The sequence below is a fragment of the Rattus norvegicus genome, chromosome 14 (genome assembly GCF_036323735.1).
Source record: "Rattus norvegicus strain BN/NHsdMcwi chromosome 14, GRCr8, whole genome shotgun sequence".
In the NCBI taxonomy this organism is placed as follows: domain Eukaryota; kingdom Metazoa; phylum Chordata; class Mammalia; order Rodentia; family Muridae; genus Rattus; species Rattus norvegicus.
In genome coordinates this window covers 30,950,611-30,970,683 of record NC_086032.1, presented here as the reverse complement: position 1 = coordinate 30,970,683, position 20,073 = coordinate 30,950,611, and the positions used below count along the sequence as shown (strand labels likewise).

Here is a 20,073-nt window from a genome sequence, read left to right as displayed (position 1 = left end):
TTGATTCTCTACTAATGCAGTTAGGGAGCAGAGAGGATTTTTTTTTTTTTCAGAATGTGAAATTTAGCAGAGGGAGGATGTATTAGACTGGCTGTTTTTCCTTGCTCCTAGGCATGGTTTGTTCCTTGAAGGTCAGAGCCAAGGGGACTCTTTATCTTCCAACATGTTCATTTAGGACAGGCAAACACTACAATCTGCCGTCTTCAGCTTCAGGGAATCTCAGACTTCAATAAAGAGGATGGTATTTTATTATCTCCCCGGGTTGTTTTTGAAACTTAGGGAAAAAAAATTTACGCAAACACTTCTCTTAACTGGACGACCATAACTGCGCAGAACAAACCACTTGAGTCTAGTTTCACTCAGAAAAGCAATTTTCGTCGTTCAGGACACTTGTACTAAGGGTTCTTCTGCAAGTAGATTTTGGATCTCTTAGAAACCTCTTCTATAACTAGCTACTACTACTGGGGTAAGTATCAGCACTCTCGTTTTATTGAGGGCACTGAGACAGGAGGTGTAACTCAAAGAAAATGCTCACTGTAGACAAATGAAAGCTCTTGAATGTTTTTCTTCGGGCTTTTTCTGGCCAATGCAACCTCATTTACCCACTATGGGCTTTATCCTCATTCAAGCCAATTTACAATTAAAATACTTTAGAAGCCAGCGGAAGACGATCTGAGGGATATGGCAGAGTGTGGTATCAAGATCTCAATCTGGCTTGACTCTTTGAGGTGACAGGACTATGCTTGAACCATTAGACCCACTGAACCTTAATTTCTATATCTGTAACTCAGGGTAACTAGTGGCCAGCTTACATCTGAGAGCAGAGGCTGATGTGAGGTCACTGGTGTGGTGACTGTGGACAGTAGCTGACGTACAGTGGATTATCTACCAGTGACATGTGATAGGCTATGGTTTTCTCTACATCTTGTCCTTTCCATCAGCATGACAGGAGTCCATTGAGACTGAGATGTGGGAGGCTGGTACATTAGGGTGAAAGAGTTAATAAGGCATATGGCTATCCAACCCATATGCTTTAGACGGGTGTCTATAGAGAGTTAGAAGAGAGTGCCAGAAAAAACAGAAAACTGAAAAAACAAAAACAAAAGCAAAAAAAAAATCCCATTCCCCAAAAACCATGTCTAGAGCACTTTACTTAGGTGCACAGAAATTTAGGTTCCATCCCCAGTACTGCCCCTAAAACAAAACAATATGAAATGAAACCAAAACAGAACAAAGGCAGCTAAGATGATTAGCACGGCAGCCAGTGCCATGGACCTGGAGGAGCCATCAGGGGATGAGGGGATAAGGTGTGACATTCCCACCACCAGTCAGAGTCTATCTGTTAGCCTAACACAGAGGGGAACATTGCTGTCACTTGTTTAAAGTGGGCGTCTTTCTCAGATCTGTAGCATTTTGGTAGTCGTAGTGTGAGTTTAATTGTCATCTCAGGTTCTTGGCAAAACCCTAAGCCCTTGGGGATGGCTGAGTGACTGCATTGAGTTCTTCTCTATTATACCGGAGGCTGTGGTACAAAAGTAACACTTGAGGGATGGGGTCCAACACGTTTGGGACACTTTTGGTCTTGAACCATTGGAGAAGATGGTCTCAGAAGTGTGGCTTTTCCTCCTCAGTTGGGTGAAAGACCTTTCCTTTTGGGAAAGACTCCGTGCTGGAACACATTATCAACCTGTGGGCCACTCAGCCTTCCTGGAACTTAGAATGTCAACAAAGAGCTGGTGAATTTTTTTGCAGCCATCTTGTCTGATTCTTGCCACTGAGGTGCTTTGGCAGGGAGAGACTTGTACAGGGCTGCCCAACAGCTCAGTGACTACAGATAAGCATGCGATGTTTTCTAGAGATCTGTTTTCAAAAGGCCAGTGTTCACTCAGCTTCACCATCCCTTGTGAGAATATCGCCTCATAATAGAAGAAACTCCAGTGTACAGAAAAACACAAAACAACGGGCTGTTCTCTGAAGACTGAAGTAGACTCAGAAGTTCTTCTGATCATGTGACAGCACAGTCATGCCAAGGATAAACCTCCACTTCAAAAGGGGTTCCTGAGGAAGGGGTGTTGGGAGTGGTGAAAGAATGACTCAAAGTCAATTATAGGTTCAAGCTGACAACTCTGTGTTCTTCGCAAACTGGCACTCAGGATAGCTGTGTAGATAGCTCAGCACTTGCAGACCAAAGCCCAGTCTTACATTTCAATTCAATTATTACCCCAGGTTCCCTTTTGATTATCCCATGAATTAGCATTTTATGACCTTAGCCCTTTGATTCTTAGAGAGAGATAGCAAGTACATATTTTTAATATAGCAAATGAACTCAGAGATCTGCCTGCTCTTGTAAATACAAACAATATGTTTAGCTGGGTGGGATCCCGTCCTAAGATTACCATGCCCACCACTCTTGAACCTAAACTTGCTATGTCCCAGGATAACCTTGAACTCAGGAATCTGCCTGCCTTTGTAAGCACAAACAATAAACTTAACTGGGTGGGATTCCACCCTGGGATCATCACTCCCTAAATCTCTTTGTCTTCTTCCTTAATATCTTTCTGAAAAGCTGGCTCATTAGTGCAGCTGTCCATGTTCTTTTAGGTCCATGAAGCCCTTCTTACAATTCATATTGCATTCTTATGTATCACATAGTTGAGAAATTATATACTGAACTCATATTTTCAGAGTTCTTTCCCACAGTTTTAAGGGCTATCCTGAAGGTCACAGCATTTACCATTTTGCTGAGGAACATATTCTCTCCTCCTAGACTCATGATGTTTCTAATTATCATGGAGTCATCAACCTTAACTGGGAGAGCATTCCCCAAAGGAGGAACATGAAAGTATGTGCATTATTATACAAACAAGCCTAATGCCCAACAACAACCATCAGCACTTATGGAGACTCATGTTCTGGTGGCTCTGTGATGGGGCAGGAAACTGTGTCACACTGTCCTTTCCACAGCCATGCAGGATTTAGCACAGTCATGCTTGTTTAAAGTTGGAAGAGGCAGAAACGATAGGTGTGCTGTTGTAACACATCCCACCTCACACTTGTATCTTGTATAGCCTGAAGTTCAGCTTGTGTCTTCATTTCTGCTTCTTCTCTCTTATGCACAAGACAAATTCCTTCTTGATTACACATAATTTAATTAATTAATTATTAAAGAGGATTTTATGCATCCTCTCCTGGCTTTAAATTTACTATGCAGCCCAGGGTAACCTTGAACTTATAATCCTGCCTCTATGTCTTGAGTGTTGAGATTGTAAGAGCTTCTGATCATACCTGGCTTATGTGGTACTAGGGACTGAACTCAGGGCTTCATAAATGTTAGGTGGGCATTCTACCAACTGAGCCACATTCCTAGCTAGAGTCAGTTTTTAGAGAAGCTAGCATTGAAATATGATTGTGACACCAATATTGCCTGTGACAGAATCTTTGAGGAAATCCACCCTTGCTACTGTGTACTTATTCTTACTGATCACCATAGTGTTCTATACATACCCATGGGTTCTTAGCTGTAGTTACCACCAAGGCTTGAGGCTCAGATGCTATAGTCACACACTCTGGCTATACAATTTACTTACTGCATAACTCTTGGCCAGGCCCTTCAACTCTCCTTTACTTTTTATTGACAAAATGAGCACAATATACTGTCTGTCTTAGAGGGCTGTGGCCAGGATAAATTAAATATTTAGCGTGCTGGAAGCAGCTAGAATGAAGCTTAGTAATAAAGCATTTGCCTAGCATATTTGAGACCGCATGTTTGATTCCTAGCAACACACACACACACACACACACACACACACACACACACACACACACACACACTCATTTTTTCTTGGCTCATTGAAAACCCTATATAAAAGTCTGCTTTGATTAATAATACACAACACATTCGATGTTAGATGTTCTTTGAGGTAAATCCAAATATTTTTTCGTGCAGCAGCCAACACGTTTACACTAGTTCTTGAGACACCTGGTTGGCCATAAATTTGAGTATGTACTTTGTTGATGTGTGACCTTGGCCAAATACTAACCTCTCCAATTGTTCAGCTTTCTCATCTATTAAATGGAGAAATGGGAACAGGGAAAGCTAAGTCTTTGATCAGGTAACACCCTGAGAAGAATTCGATCATTTCTCTGTGTCTCAGTTCTCTTAAATATAAAATGAGGGAGCTCATGCATCCAGCTTTTCAGGATTCTAGTAGGGATTAATCAAAACTGAGAAAGTACTGAGGACAGTGCCGGGATCCCCATACCCATACAACACAGCCAGTGTCTTTACTCAGTGGTTACCCTGTTACATCACCGTTAAACAACCATTCCAGCCTTTAACACTCCTCTAGAGCAACTCAGGAATTCCAGCTGTCTATATTTCCTTGGCCACTGAATGTTTTGCACACCCCTCCCCGGCTCTGGCCTGTTTATCCACTCTGATTTCTTATTGACTCAGGCATTGCCTCCCTGGGCACCATTCACACACACTAAGTTAATGGCATGCTATTTGCTGAGTGAGGCCTTTTCCATCTTGCTTCCAGTCTGTGAACAGACTCTGGAGCTCCCCCGACATCAAGAGCTCAGGTGTAATGTCATTAAGTCTCCCAGTGGACTCCTGGAGTACCTCGGGTTTGTGGCTATAACTGCTTTTAAGCAATCACAAAATGTTATTAGCCTGGGGTCTTTTGCTCAGGCAGGAAGACTTAGCATTCATTAACGAGAGCTCCTAGTCTGGGGGCTTTTGGAAATCTTTGCTTGTGTGTTTTACTCACCATGGTGGTTGTCAGAACCTATAAAGTCTGATTTATTTAATTTCTGAACCTCCTCAAATCCTTCCTGCAAATAGCCAGATATGACAAGGAGATGGTGATTTTCCCCTGCATTAGTCATTGATGTGTTCGCTATTTGAAGCACTTACTGGGTGGCTACTGCACCCTAGACATGTGGGAGGGGACAAGGAATGACAATCAAGGCTCTGAGGAAGAGAGAGATGTCACAGGGATACCCCACCCATCTCCATCAGACACAAAAGAAGAAGAGGAAGAGGAAAAGGAGAATCGTTAGTAACTGGCACCAAGCCCTTAGTTTTGCATACACATGCTTTCTCTTATGCAGTAGTTCTCAAAGTACAGCTATCATGATGCCCATTTTCTAGAAGTGGAACCCGAAGCTCTTCCAGAGGGAGCAATGAACTCTAGGTCATATTTACTGGAGTCGAACAAGCATACTGAAAGCTCAGGAAGTGTGACTCTCAATCCAGGCTCAGCTTCCTCTCCAATGCCCGGTCCTGCAGTGGACTGGCAGAGTCAGGAGCTTGCAGGGAAAACTAGGTGCTGGTGACTCACACTGGTTCCTCAGTTCCTGTAGTAAGAGGACAGATGCAAAATTCCCAAGCTCTGGATGCTTCTTTACTCACTTCCTAAGACTGACTAGTAAACAGTTCCTTAAGTAGTACAGTAGCCCCTTTCAGTGCCCTGTCTACTCATAACTGATATTTCCCCGTAGAAAGTGTTCACTAAAACCCAATGTTAATGATGTTAAAATATACACACATATAAAGGGAGTTCAAATAGAGTTACACTATAACAGGATGACAACTCCTTTCTTAGATACCATAGGCTACCAGATTACAAAAACTAATGCTTCTTTTCTAGTTGTTGGTCAATGAGGTCCAACTGAGTCCCTGAACATTATAGGCTATTGCCATTTCTCTTGGTTAACTTCTAGAACTTCATGGTAAGATTCTATTGCTGAAGATACATGAGTCAGTGGATATGGAGAAATCAAGGTGGTATTGACCTAGTAGCTTCAGCCATACCAGAGAGCTTTCATAATACTAGAAAGAAAACATATACATGTTTTCAGGGGAGAAAAATAAGTCAAGATTTACCCAACCATGAATCCTTGGAGCTACAATAACATCTGAGGCTGACAAGACAGGCTCAAGAGGCTGTGTCTGCTGTGTCTGCTGGTACAACAGTGGCACAAATGTTCTTAGAGTATCTAACCACTTACTTAAAAACTGGATTTAAGGTGTATTTTTTTTATAGGAAAACCAAGGGAGCCAGGAATATGTTTTATAGAGCGTGGTATGGTGAGGTCAGAGGGGTAATTCAGTAGGCTCATGCTGAGACATCCCTTTCCCCTGAGGTACCAGCCAAATGACGGGCATAGTATGGAATAGAGTTTATTTAGGGCATGGGAAGGGGAGTTGAGAAGGGAGCAGAGGTAGAGAAAAATAGGCAGACACAGACACAGACAGACAGATACACACACAGACACAGAGAGACACACAGAGACAGAGAGATAGAGAGGGAGGGGGAGGGGGAGGGGGAGAGGGAGGAGAGGCCACTCAGGAACATTTAAAAAGAGATGGGGAATGGAGATGGGGAGAGAGGGAGAACGGGGTCAAGGAGAGAAGGGTCAGAAAGAGTAAGAGAGTGAGTGCCCCTTTTCTAATAAGCCAGGCCTATCTGGCTGTTGCCAGGTAACTTCTGGGTGGAACCTAGGAGGAGTGCTAACAAGATGTGTTCCACAAAATGGAACCCTTGATCAGTACTATTAAATGGACCTCAACACCATGAATACCGAAGTCATAAGCTGAGAAAGAGCCTAATAGTTTTATAAATGGACATAGAAATAAACTGTCCCTCGAGTAGACTAATGATTAGTTAATGTGCATAGAATATGAGACTGTGGTATGCTTAACTCTAAGCAGGACACCTGGGTCACTCCCAGTCCTTCAACGCTCAATCATCTTTGAAGAAGAAGAGGAGGAAGAGGAAGAGGAAGAGGAAGAGGGACAGAAGATTATAAGAGCCAGAAGTATGAACATCTGCAGCAAAGCAGTATTCGCTGAGCATGACAAGGCCACTGCACACATGAACTCAGAGTGGCTGTGACTACATGCTCATGATTATGCAAAATCAAATCAGCCAAAAATGAAGCAAGAAAAGGAGAAGGGGTCTTGAAGCTCCTACCATAGCTGAGGAACTATTAGCAATTGATGGCTATTGGCCCAGTGAGAATCAGTTTTCTTCAGGGATATATTTCTGGAGAGGCTACACATGCTCGGTTAGATGGTCGTATATCCATGTCCATCCATGTCCATCCAGGCAGCATTAAGTAGACTCAGTGGGTTTAAAAACAAAGCGCATGCACTTGGAAGGGAGAAGAGGTGGTGAAGAATAGGGGAGGAATTAGAAGGGAGGGATTGGGGGAGTAGATTTGATTAAAATACATTATATGCATATATGGATTCCACAAAAAACAAAAAAGAATTAAAAACAAAATGAAACACCAAAAAACCCTAGAGCCAGCAGCACCATGTTCTAGGTTCTTTGTGTTGTTTATTTCTCAGAAGAATGCATGCCAGGCATTCCCCTGGGTCCTCAAGCACATACAGAGCCTAGCATTTTAGGACAAGTAGCTGTGGTGATGAAGAAATCCCAGGGAGGGTGTGTGTGTGTGTGTGTGTGTGTGTGTGTGTGTGTGTGTGTGTGTGTGAAAGAGATAGGGTGGCTGATCATATGTGGCACCTAGAGCTCTGTGGTTCTAGAAGACTCTCGGGATTAGAGCAGACCATGTGCCTCAGAATTATTTTGTCCCAGAAATTGTGGCAAACTGGGATGTTTATGCACCATGTCCTATCAGGCACTGGCTCAACATCTCTTTCCCTTCACTGCTTCTCTGGAATTTTCCACCAGGGCTAGCACAGGTAGAGTGAATTAGATGGAGACTGAATGAAGTTCAGACCTCCAGAACCACATTGTCAAGACCCAAAGAGACACATCGAATGCCCCAAATCTCTGCTCTTATCCTATATTCCCCTGGAGAACTGAGGCTCCTAGAAGCTAAGTGGCTTGCCCAGGATCACAGAGCCGAAAAAGTGGGGTATGGATTGAACTATGTCTCTCCTCCCTATAATTCATACTTTGAAGACTTCAAAATGTGATCCTTGTTGGTTTAGATTTTTTTCAAAACTTACTTTAATAAGGGTACTTAAACTCCTCAACCTCTTCTAGTCAACTGACCAAAGGTAGGGAAGAAAGATAGTTAATAGAGCAAGAGGATTGTAGACCTGTTTAGAAGTAGTTCTTTGGGGGGGGGGGTGATTCCAATCACTGTTGTCAGGATATCAGTAATCCAGTCTAAAACAACAAACACAAATCAGTAGTGGCATTCCAGTTCAGTCAGCAAACACCAAACAGTAATCAGGAGCAGGGCTCAATCCAGAAGAAACCAAGAGGCTCCACCAAATTGCCATGAGTCCGTGGAAGAGGCAAGACGCAACCAGAACACCAAGAGAAGTTCTTTGGCACGTTTCTCTCCATGAAATCATGACAAGCGAAGATCAGTGAAGACCAGCAAAGCGTTACAAGGTGAACCAATGCAGGGGCGTCGTTCACTGTTGGGTTCTACTTATATTCTTTCCGAACATCGTGCGTCCTTTTAAGGGCCTGCTTCAGCAAAACATCCTCTCATAAGACAGCTTCCGGGAAAAAAATCACATGACACAACTGAGTCTCCAAAGAAACCAGAAATTTCCACTTCACATCCTCTTTGGAAATTGAGTCACTGCAGTTGTAATTAGGTAGGATGAGGCCATTTAGGGCAACTTGAAACCACCGTGGCTGTTGTCCTTAATTTTGATCACTTTAAAGAGTGAGAATGTCATGTGCAGATGGAATCAGAGGTCATGTGAGCAGTTTCATGCGAGGAGACCCAAAAGCAGGGCGTCGGACCCCCAGAAGCTAGCAGCGAGGCACAGATTCGATGTTTCCTCTCAGCCTTCAGAAGGAACCAGCCCTTCTGCCACCTTGACCATGGACTTCCTGTTTCCATGACTGTGGGGCTACACACTGTTTACACACTATTACAGAGGCCCCAGCAACTTAATTCATGTGGTAATCATTACTATATGGTTTCCAGCTCCAATCCAGGGGAACAGTGTGAGGGCACAGGAGGAGGCTGCATGCTGGCAAGAACAGTCAGGATGTCTTGACCACTCTCCCTTCCTCCTTACTGTTTCCTCTCATTTCTCCTTCGGTCTCCTACCACCAGTGTGTGTTCACAGTGCTCTGTGAACAGTGCCGTGGGCTGAACTCTTCACACCCATTTTTTCTACTTCACCCCACACAGCCTGACTGGAAGGTACAAATGATGCTATTTTTTTTTAAGAGAAACGGACACAGCACAGATGTGAAATCAGGGTGTCTGACTCATGCTATGCTGGCTCCCCTAGGCTGACTCATGCCCTCTGAACAGACTACCTTCTAGAGATCTTTAGGAAAAGTGGAAATACTACAGGCAAGACCTGAGGTACTTCTAGAAGCCAGGGAAAGGTTTTGGAGGGGAAGCGTGGTGAACTTCAGAATCTTATGGGCTATTAAAGCATAAAGCTCTAAATTAATGATTTGAACAGAAGTTTTGATTTAAGGCCCTCGGGGTGTGTCCTTTCCCTATCTCTGTGAGTGACGAGGAGAGGCCATTCTCTTCTCCTGTCCTAACCAGTTCTATGTATGCTTTCAGAGTTATTGTTTAAGAGTAAGCATAAGGGTACCACTCCTCTGGGCTATACTTGTCCCTGTCCTCACCCACTCCACACCCATCAATACTGCAAAGATCTGGCCCTACCACTTTGTCAATCTTCACAGTCAGAAAAAAATGCTCCACCACTCATCTTTTGTTCTTTATCTGAGGCAGCTGTGGACTTACAATTTATTGACACATAAAGAAGAGTGTTTTTTTTTTTAATTTTTTTATATTTTTTATTTTTTTTATTGCAATACCATTTCCACTCTCCTTTGGGATTCTTGGGAAAACCTGATTAAAATGTCAGCCAGAAGAATGGCTGGTGATTCTTTAAAAGGACTGATTAAACCAGGAGGACCCAATGTACCAACAGGAGAAGCAAGCCCCCGGGGGATCTGAGTGTGTAACTTCCCGGTTATTGAAGTGTATCAGAAAGTCTAAGAAAGGAACAACTTGGCTGGAGAGGAGGGGCGTCGTTTTTGATTAACGACGGCAACAGCCAGTGGCACTTGAGTGGTTTCTGTCTCCAGTTCTCCACGAAGCCTTTACCTGATGATCTCTTATACGTGAACCCTTTAAGGTACACAGGGTTGCTATGCTATGCACTTGCTGTGTATGGGCCTGTTTTCTCTTACCTATAACACAATCCTCAAGACTTGGCCAGTTATAAAGGAAGGAGGCTTAGTTAGGCTCTTGGTTTTAGAGGTACAAAGTCAAACTTCTGCCTTGGACTGACAGAGTCCTAAGTCCATGCAGGACATCTCAGAGAGGAGGGAGGAAGAGTTGGGGAGACTGAGACTCAGAACTTGGGGATGTACTGAAGCCATATCCAAACCATGTGAGGATGGGGAGACGACCTTTGTGCCCCATTCTCAGACCAGTTCTTCCTTGCAGCCCACTCTTAATGACTGTGAACATTGTTCCTGGACCTTGGCTCCAAAAATGTTCTCTCAAATGTTCTGACACAAAAACAAAAAGTCCCCAAACCCTCAGTCAGCATTTTCTTCCCTGGCATCACTAATGCGCCTTGGCCCCAGAACACTGGACCTTTCACACAGGCGTCCAAACTTCTCCACACGTATGAATCAGGAAAGGCTACAGAAGTCACAGCCATCATTCATTCTCTTCCTCGTTATAATCAACCTGCCCATGCTTTTGTTTTACAATCTATCCCAGGAGGGAAAAATTGAACTAATTTTAAGGAGACTTTTTAATGAAAAAAAAAAAACCCACATACACACAAGAGCAAAGGGCAAGAATTTAAATTACATGAGGTGATGAATTCTTTCCAGATGATACAGTTATTTGATAGCACTAGCTTGTCTTGAAATTTCTCATTTGCAATTATATATGTGCTGCTTTTTAAAATGGTTTTGTATTCAGGAGATAATGTTTCCAAATAGACTCATGGGGTTTTAAAGGTCTTACACTGGAAATGAAAATCAAACAAAAGTGCTTCTTCCAAACCCAAGGTAACAGGGTCCTAATCCGACTTGTGAGAACAGACCTGCATCCAGCATGCCCGTGAGACTGGACCTGCATCCAGCATGCCCGTGAGACTGGACCTGCATCCAGCATGCCCGTGAGACTGGACCTGCATCCAGCATGCCCGTGAGACTGGATCTACTACCCTGTTTTTTTCCCCCATTTTTTAAATTGTTACTTATTTTTTTATTGGATTTTTTTATTTACATTTCAAATGTCATCCCCTTTCCCTGTTTTTCCTCCAGAAATCTGCTATCTCCCTCTGCTTCTATCAGTGTGCTCCCTGACCCACCCACCCACTCCTTTCCACCTTCCCATTCTGACATTCCTCTATACTGGGACATTGAGCCTTGACAGGACCTCTCCTCCTATTGATGTCTGACAAGGCCATCCTCTGCCATACATGGAGCTGGAGCCATAGGTCCATCCCTGTGTACTCTTGGGATGGTGGTTTAGTCCCTTGGGAGGTCTGGGGGATCTGGTTGGTTGATATTGCTGTTCTTATGGGGTTGCAAACCACTTCAGCTCCTTCAGTCCTTTCTCTAACTCCTCCATTGGGGACTCTGTTCTCAGGTCAATGGTTGGTTGCAAGCATCCTCATCTGTATTAATAAGGATCTGGCAGAGCCTGTCAGGAGACAGCTATATCAGGTTCCTGTCAGTATTCTTTTCTTGGCATCTCCAATAGTGACTGGGTTTGGCATCTGTATATGGGATGGATCCCCAGGTGGGGTAGTCTCTGGATGGCCTTTCCTTCAGTCTCTGCTCCACACTTTGTCTGCATATTTCCTCCTGTGAGTATTTTTGTTCCCCCTTTTAAGAAGGACTGAAGCATCCACACTTTGGTCTTCCTTCTTGAGCTTCATGTGGTCTCTGAATTGTATCTTGGGTATTCCAAGCTTTTGGGCTAATATCCACTTATCAGTGAGTGCATACCATGTGTGTTCTTTTGTGACTGGGCTACCTCACTCAGTATATTTTCTAGTTCCATCCATTTGCCTATGAATTTCATGAAGTCATTGTTTTTAATAGCTGAATAGACCTCCATTGTATAAATGTACCACATTTTCTGTATCCATTCCTCTGTTGAGGGACATCTAGGTTCTTTCCAGTTTCTGGCTATTATAAATAAGGCTGCTATGAGCATAGTGAAGCACGTGTCTTTGTTATAGGTTGGAGAATCCTTTGCGTATTTGCACAGGAGTGGTATAGCTGAGTCCTCAGGTAGTGCTACGTGCAGTTTGTTGCACTCTACTCTTCAGTACCTCCACTGAACAGGTCGCTAGCCTCTGCTTGAATATCTCACAGACGTAGATCTCACTATCTCCTCAGCTGTTTTCTTTCATCTGTCGACAACTCTGTAGGAAGCGTTTTACACAGAACAAACGTGAATTCAAATATTAGTTGTGTGTGCATATGTGGTATGTATGTGTGTGTGTGTGTGTGTGTGTGGTTTGTGTATTGTGCTCATGTGTGTGCAGGTGCATATGAATACGTGTGGAGGCCACAGGATTAACTTGGAATGTTGTTCTTCCAGAGCTGTCCAGTTTGTTTTAAAGATAGTGTCTCTCACCTGGACCTGGGGATCACCAATTAGCCTGGGCTGGCTGGCCAGCTTGGCTCAGGGATCCTTCTGTCTCTGTCCCCCACACAGAGATTATACGTGTGTCACCATGCTCAGCTTTCTGTGTGTTTATGGAGATCAGATTGAGGTCCTCATGCCTGCACAGCAAACACTTTACCCACTGAGCTATTTCCCAACCCGTCAGATACTTTTGCTGAGTATTTTCTTGGCTATTGTTTATTTGAGACAAGGTTTCTCTGTGTTGCCTTGGCTCTCCTAGAACTCTGTGTAAACCAGGCTGATGTACACTATGTTCCTGTATTGTTTGGGTGCTGGAGAGGCAGCAGTAAGCACAATAGGAATCCTTGTGGTTTTTGAAGCATGCTTTCAACAGAAGAGAGATAGGACTGAGGTAAGTAAGATGAAGAGAATAGAAGGGGTAAGGGAGGAAGGAAGAGGATGCCAGGGATAGACCCTTGAAACTTCAGCTGGCTTGATGGGTCCTCAGACCGTTCTCCCATAGAGTATGTGATGGAAGAGGCATAGTCCAAATAAACTCCCCTGGATAGCAGTGGGCCTGGTATGCTCAAGGGGCAGTGAAGAGCTACTGTGTGTAGAATGGGCCATGCAGAGGGCAGGGCAGGTTGAGGGGGTAAGAGGTGAGGTTAGACAGGGAATGAGAATAGGGCACATGGAGACACATGGCATACCTTATCTCTGGAGACAGGTGAGGCAGCCCTGGAACATGCTAAGCTGGTGACAATGCAAACACACTTCATGGGAAAACAAATGGACTCCAAGAGTCCTTTGGAGGCTGCTCTGTAGGAGAACTGGTGTGTGAGGTGAGTGTGTATGTTTGAGGTCTGTGTGGGTATGTATGGTGAGAGTTGTATGTGTGTGAGTGTGTGTGTGTGTGTGGTGAAAGGTGTGTGAGGTGTGTGTGTGTATGAGTGTGTGTGTGTGTGATAAGAGGTATGTGTGTGTGTGAGGTATGTGAGGTGAGAAGTGTTTGGGTGTATGTATGAGGTGAGTGTGTGTGAGGTCAGTGTGTGTATGTAAAGTGAGGTGTCTGTGAGGTGTGCGTGTGTGTATGAGGTGAGAGGTATGTGGTATGTGACGTGAGAGGTGGGGTGAGTGTGTGTGTGTGTGTGTGTGTGTGTGGGTGTGTGTGTGTGGTGTGTGAGGTGGGATGCCTATGGGTATATGGTCTGTCTCTGTCTCTCTCTTTGTGTGTGTGTGTGTGTGTGTGTGTGTGTGTGTGTGTGTATGTGTGTGTGTTGTGTTTGTGTGTGATGTGAGAGGCCTGTGTGTGGTGTGTGGTATGTGGTATGTGGTATGTGGTATGTGGTGTGTGTGTGTGTGTGTGTGTGTGTGTGTGTGTGTGGTGTGGTGTGTGCTTGCTCTGCCTGTGCCTTTAGGTTTTTCTGGGCAGTCCTGGTGTTACTCTCCAGGACTTGTCTAAAACAGGAGGTCCTCTATTTATTCATGGACTGAAGCACAAATAAGACACGTGCTTCTTCCCTCCCAGTCCCTCCTTTCCTCTTTCACAGGCAAGCATTTTAATGTGTGTGTGGGGTGTGCTTTTCCATCTCATGAGTTCTTGTAAAGCAGGCTTATTTTGCCATAGATTTCTTTAAGCAAATGGTCTGCTTCAGACCACATTGTTTCTTCTCATATTTAAAAACCTGTCTGTGTTACTGAATGTACAGCTATCTGTTGCTTCTAGCAACCTGATTTTTATCAAGGAGCAGGCTAGTAGGTGTTTTCCTGAATGTGTCTCTTCAATCTAAACCTTTTCCTTCCAACAGTCCCCACGTGGGATGTCCCCATCCTCCTTCTGACCACTCTATCCTGCTCTTCCTCACCCCTGTCCCAATTTGGCACACAGCCTTGGCCTCTGGGAGTAGCAGTCTTGTTCTTCAGGACGATACCAGGGACAGTAGCAAAATGGGCGCAGGGACTCAGGTGCAGAAGAAACAACGCCACAGGATAAAGTGAGGCTCTGAACTCTAGATGTGCCCGCAGTGGGCCTTTGCCTCCATTTAAATGTTTACTTGATAGCAGTGAAGAAGAGGCCTGGTGAATCAGATACATTTAGGTTTGCCTTTTAGTTTTCCTTCTTTTCAGCTGTATGACTTTTGGAAAGTCTGTCATTCCCTCAGAAATATTTTCTCCATCCATAAATGGTGATAATCAGATTACTCATTTTTGTGAGTCTGTTACATTGATCATAAATCTTTGGCTTAGAGCCAAATGTGAACTGAGCTCCTTGTAAATACTGGGTTTGACTTAAAAATACCTATTCATCAAGAATGGGATTGTGGTTGGATGTGGTAGAGTCTGTAACTGTTATCTCAGTACTTGGGAGTCCAGGGCAGGAGGCTGTCAACTTGAGGTCAGTCTGGACTACTTAATGAAATAGTCTCAAAATACCAATTCAATAAAACTTCTCAGCAGTCATGTCCATCCATTTATCTGTGGGTGACATGTGGCCATGAACAGCTATGAATGTGGCACAATACAAAATCATAAACATATTTAAGACATTGATCTTGTTTTGTTTGGGGAGTCATTCTCAATTGTATAATTCTTTTTTTTCGGAGCTGGGGACCGAACCCAGGGCCTTGCGCTTCCTAGGTAAGTGCTCTACCACTGAGCTAAATCCCCAGCCCCCAATTGTATAATTCTTAAATATGATCTTTAGGCACACAAAGCTGTGTCAAAATGTTAGAAGGTTGGCCATACCCACTTGTCACAATAGTGAATTAAAGGATTTTCATTTGTGTCTTAGTCAGGGTTTGTTTTCCTGCATAAAACATGACCAAGAAGCCAGTTGGGGAGGGAAGGGTTTATTTAGTGTACACTTCCACACTGCTGTTCATCATCAAAAAAAGTCAGGACAGGAACTCACGCAGGTCAGGGAGCAGGAGCTGGTGCAGAGGCCATGGAGGGATGTTACTTACTGGCTCACTTCCCCTGGCTTGCTCAGCCTGCTTTCTTATAGAACCCAAGACCACCAACCCAGGGACGGCACCAACCACAATGGGCCCAACCACTCTTGATCACTAGTTGAGAGAATGCCTTATGTACTCATGGAGGCATTTCCTCAAGGGAGGCTCCTTTCTCTGTGATAACTCCAGCTTGTGTCAAGTTGACACACAAAACCAGTCGATACAATTTTGTGTTAAAAATGTGTTAAAAGAATTCTTCATGGAAGCAGAATAGCACATTTAAAAATACATCCACGCTGGATTTTAAATGATAAAACCCATCATTCCGTCTTCTTTTTCTACTGTCGTGACAAAACACTGTGACCAAGCAACTTATGAGAGAAAGTATTTAATTTGAGGTTTATAGTTCTATAGATGGAAGTAGAATGGCTCTCATGGTGGGAAGCACGGCGGCAGGCAGGCAGGCGGCAGGCAGGCAGGCAGGCAGGCAGGAGGAAGGCAGGCAGGCAGGCACGCAGGCAGGAGGCAGGAGACAGGCAGGAGGCAGGCAGGCAGGCAGGCAGGCAGGCAGGCAGGCAGGCAGGAGACAGGCAGGCAGGCAGGCAGGAGGCAGGAGGCAGGCAGGCAGGCATGCATGGCTGGAGTAGTGGCTGAGAGCTTACATGTTGAGACAACTATGAGGGAAGGAAAGAGGGAAGGGGTGGGAGGGGGAGGGAAGGAGGGAGGAGGAGAGAGGGGGGAACACACACACAGAGGGAGAGGGAGAGGGAGAGGGGGAGGGAGAGGGAGAGGGAGAGAGAGGGAGAGTGGGACAGAGAGAACGAGAGAGAGAGAGAGAGAGAGAGAGAGAGAGAGAGAGAGAGAGAGAGCGCACACTAGAGTCGGCCATCTAGAATGGCATGGGGATTTTGAAGCTTCAAAGCCCCTCCCCCTTCCCCAGGTGACACATGTCCTCTAACAAGCCCATACATCCTAATATTTGCCAAACAAAATCACCAACTAGGGACCAAGCATGCCTTCCGCTCTGCAGTATGAGAGCATGAGGCTTTGCAGCCCATTGTCCTTCAGACCAACGCAGTCTCTATAGTGGTTCAGTAGGTTGGTGTGCAGTCTTGGTTCACTTGTAGGGTGACAGTGAGGAAGGTGGCCTGGGTGGAGAGGGTGTGTGCATGGGAAGCTTCTTGCCTGGGCCAGCAGTGTGTGAAATGTTCCCTCCTTTCTCTCCTCGGCTGGAAGTGTCCTTCCCACTGTGATTATAATATTGGGCTATCCGTTTTAACAGTTTGGTGACAATATTGTATTTTAGGAAGAAATGCAGTCTAGTTTTCTAGGGACAGCTCATAATTAATGAAGACGCCGATGTAGGAGACGTTAGGAGGGTGTCTGGGTTAAGTGTCATAGAGGGAACACAGAGCTCACCAGCGTTTTCTCACTTTCTGTTCATGAGGGTTCCAAGGCTCACAGAGTAACCAACTTGGCAGAGGCCACTCAACACAGAGGTGGGACCGTGACAGGGAGTGAGATTTCTTCTTTATAATTCCTTCCTCAGCTCAGCTTCCAGGCAATGACTGGATGATTAATTTTCCCTTAAAGATACAGTAGAATTTGAGCCTTTTCGCAGTAATGGAGTGTTCAACTCGGCCCAGTTTCCTCTTGGAACGATTTCAGTCCCCAAGCTCAGGCCTGCTCAGACCTATCATGGTCTCATAGCTTTCCAGGTCAAACAAAAAGGGGAGAAACATTGGGAAAGATACAGTTTTAGTTTTCCGTCCCCTTACCCTACATCCAATTTTCTAAAGGATTATTCTTTACCTCCATCCCAACCCCTCCCCATCCTAGACCCTCCAACAATAGAATGTGGGCTTCAAGAGGCCCAGAAGCAGCAGCATCTATCTGCTTCATTCCCCCATATAGGGTAGGTGCCTGGCACAAAAGAACTGAGCAAGTGCTTGCCAAGGAATGAATTCCTTTACCAAGGGCCTACTATGTACCAGGTACTTTCTTTGAACCGTGAGCTTAAACTCTGAATTAAAGTAAGTTTTAAATTCCTCCTGCCTGCCCTGGAAGACTCGGAGGGACTGATTAAACTAAAGAGCCACTTACTTCTTTCTGTCTCTAACCCTTACATCCTGTGCCACATCACTCTGGCTCTAACCCTACACATAGGTGCTTACTTGGATGTACGCACGCCGGGTAGTATAGAACGATTTTTGTAGCACCCAAATGTTTGTTTGTTTCTCTAACATACGTTTTGCCCAGTTTTGTTTGGCACACCTAAAATCCCCACTGTGGGACTGATTCTGAGTTAAGGAATATCTGTCGTAGATCCACTCTAAGTGATCAAATTTTCACTTAGAAGCACCAAACGTTAGCTATGAGGAACAGCGGCACTTTCACCAGAATTAATTCCTTAGATCTATGATAGAAAATAGAAACAGGAAATGGATGTAGATAGCTATATTCCAACGAGGAAGGAAGGACAAGAAAGAGCTGAGAATACAACATAGCCATGCGAAGTGTGATCTGGAAACATGTGTGTGTGTGTGCGTGTGTGTGTGTGTGTGTGTGTGTGTGTGTGTGTGTGTGTGTGTGTGCGTGTGCGTGCGTGCGCGTGTAGTTCAAGGCAACCCCTGGCTATATGGTCTGGGTGACATGAGATGCTGTCTCAAAAGAATAAAACAAAAGCAAAGACAGGAAAAAAAAATTCACTCCAAATAAACACCCACCCTAAACAAACTCCAAACAAGACTCAAAGCCCAACAACAGTTAAATATTTGTTTTGTCTAAAGTTGGAGCTGGAGTCGTGATGACTCACAGTTCAAAGGAACTGCGTGAGAGTGGCCCCCACGATTTTCCTGAAGGCTTTTTTGTTCTCTCTGGGGCTAATGAGTTGGCTGTGTAGGCAGTGACTTGATAAAGGGAAATGGACGGAATCATTAAGCCTCTCTCGCCCGTCTCCTCTTTGCAGACTACAAAACCCAACTGGAGGAAATTCCACCCAAAACTTTAATATGGAAAAAGGAGAAAAACGAAAACATGCAGATCCCTTCACAAAGCTGTGCAAAGGTCAATGGGATTAATACAGCCTTTGAACATGGTTATTTAGCTGAAATAAGGGAGCAACATGGGGCAGACGTCAGAGACTCCCTGTATAATAGAAGCTTAATGCATTTGCCCTTTTCTCTTCCTTTGTAGTGACTGTGTGATTGCATGAGGCAAGCTGCTCCACGGAACCACCCAGAAGACATGCTCTGGAATCAGGTTGACGATCTCCAAATGTTAGTTTACATTCTCAGGTTCATCCAAACGTTATCTACCCAAGGGGTCTTGAGAAGAACGAGGAGACAGTGGACAGGTGATTAGAAGTATAGAGAAAATGTGTGCTCTTGGGGGACATCTGCGATTGCCTTTCCCTTTCATGTTCTATATAATTTAAACAAACTATTTCTAACTTGCTTTATAGGTCAAACTTAATTTTTAACCTCCTGTGAGATGCAAATTAACCTTGAGGCAAATTCATAGAATTTCCCAAGTAGAAATTAGAGCCCTAGAAGACATTAATAAGTGTTTCCAGGAAAAAAAAAAGATTATATATTTGAGTAAAAGTTTGAACAGAACGTCAAGGCTGTTCATGTGTTGATTTCAACTATGGGCCACCTGGAACACTGCAGACAGTGAGAAATTATTTGGTTCCGCAAAAACTCCCCTCCACTTGAACACTAAGTTTGTTTATTTGCTTGTTTGTTTGTTTGTTTGTTTGTTTTTTGAGACAGGGTTTCTCTGTGTAGCCTTTGTGGTCCTGGAACTTACTCTGTAGATCAGGTTGGCCTCAAACTCAGAGATCTGCCTGCCTCAGTCACCTGAGTGCTGGGATTAAAGGCGAGCATCACCACCTGGCTCCACTTGGACACTTTTAAACCTCTTATGGGGAGGGTGTCCTCTGGGGTATACTTTAGGAAATGTGAATTCCTGTAACACTGTTTCTTTTATAGCTTAGTAAATGAAGCTTCACAGTTTACTTACCTTCTATTCAATGTCTTCCTTTTGTATCTGCCTATGGCTTGGCTGTAGAGTGTGGTCTAGATGTAACTGTGTGAGCATGACAATGTTACTTGGGAATTAGCCTTGTCTTTGACCATGGTCTGGGAGAGCATGCACGGAGGCTCAGTGAAGATGGCTTCATTCCCAACAGCTTCAGAGTCTTTCCTGGATACTGCTTCACTCATCTTCCCAGACAGGCATGAGGCACAGCCAGCCAGGCACTACAGTGCCAACTAAGAAAGAGCAGTAGACAGCGCCTGAGGAATCTGGGTGACCGTTTGGTCATCACCATAGCTGGTTCTTAAAACTCTTAAAGCCCAGCCTTGTCATCTGTGAGTCTGGTCATTAGAATAGCTACTTTTCTGGGATGGAGTAGTTTTGTGCCCATAATCTCAGCACTGGGGAGGTTGAGGTTGGAGGATTATGAGTTTGAAACCAGTTGGGGCTACTACAGAGTGAGATCCTGTCTTACTCCTTGCCACTCCGGTAACTATCTCCT

General features: G+C 44.4%; 1 long non-coding RNA gene across 3 annotated transcripts in view; it reads left to right on the top strand.

Annotated features, from left to right (window-relative positions):
- Positions 1 to 20,073, top strand: part of LOC102551339 (uncharacterized) — a 132,356-nt gene that overhangs the window by 8,564 nt on the left and 103,719 nt on the right. For all 3 annotated transcript variants that reach the window (XR_010057693.1, XR_001841106.3, XR_001841108.3), the window contains exon 3: positions 18,729 to 18,888. This is a non-coding gene — a long non-coding RNA (uncharacterized LOC102551339). The remainder of the gene's footprint in view (positions 1 to 18,728; positions 18,889 to 20,073) is intronic.